This window comes from Buceros rhinoceros, unplaced genomic scaffold, assembly GCF_000710305.1.
Source record: "Buceros rhinoceros silvestris isolate BGI_N320 unplaced genomic scaffold, ASM71030v1 scaffold28374, whole genome shotgun sequence".
NCBI lineage: Eukaryota > Metazoa > Chordata > Aves > Bucerotiformes > Bucerotidae > Buceros > Buceros rhinoceros.
Genome location: NW_010408046.1, coordinates 1 through 309, shown reverse-complemented (window position 1 = coordinate 309; position 309 = coordinate 1). Strand labels below are relative to the sequence as shown.

Here is a 309-nt window from a genome sequence, read left to right as displayed (position 1 = left end):
GGGAGACCACGTATCTATCTCAGCTGGGACCTCTCTGGAGATGTGGCCGGTACCCACCGCTGCTGGCAATGCTGCTCCACACCCAGAACACCTCCAGGATGGCTCCTCATACCCCACAGAAAGCCCCAAAGAGGCAACAAAACTGGGTGCAATGAAAGCGCCAGTGTCACCCCATGCCGTGTGCCCGCTCTGTCCCCAAGGCAACCCCATCTAACTTCCCCATGGCTGGTGACTCCCCCTGCTCCCCGTACCTTCAGGGTGTCCCCTTTCTGAAAGGGCAGCTCGTCCTTCTCAGTCGTCTGGAAGCTG

General features: G+C 59.5%; 1 protein-coding gene across 1 annotated transcript in view; it reads right to left on the bottom strand.

The window, feature by feature from the left end:
• The window catches only part of GRAP (GRB2-related adaptor protein), a 5,653-nt gene extending 5,350 nt beyond the window's left edge, over positions 1-303 (bottom strand). Inside the window, exon 1 of the mRNA XM_010134744.1 lies at positions 252-303. The gene's annotated coding sequence lies outside the window, so the exon portion shown is untranslated. The remainder of the gene's footprint in view (positions 1-251) is intronic.
• Between the last annotated feature and the right edge of the window lie 6 nt (positions 304-309).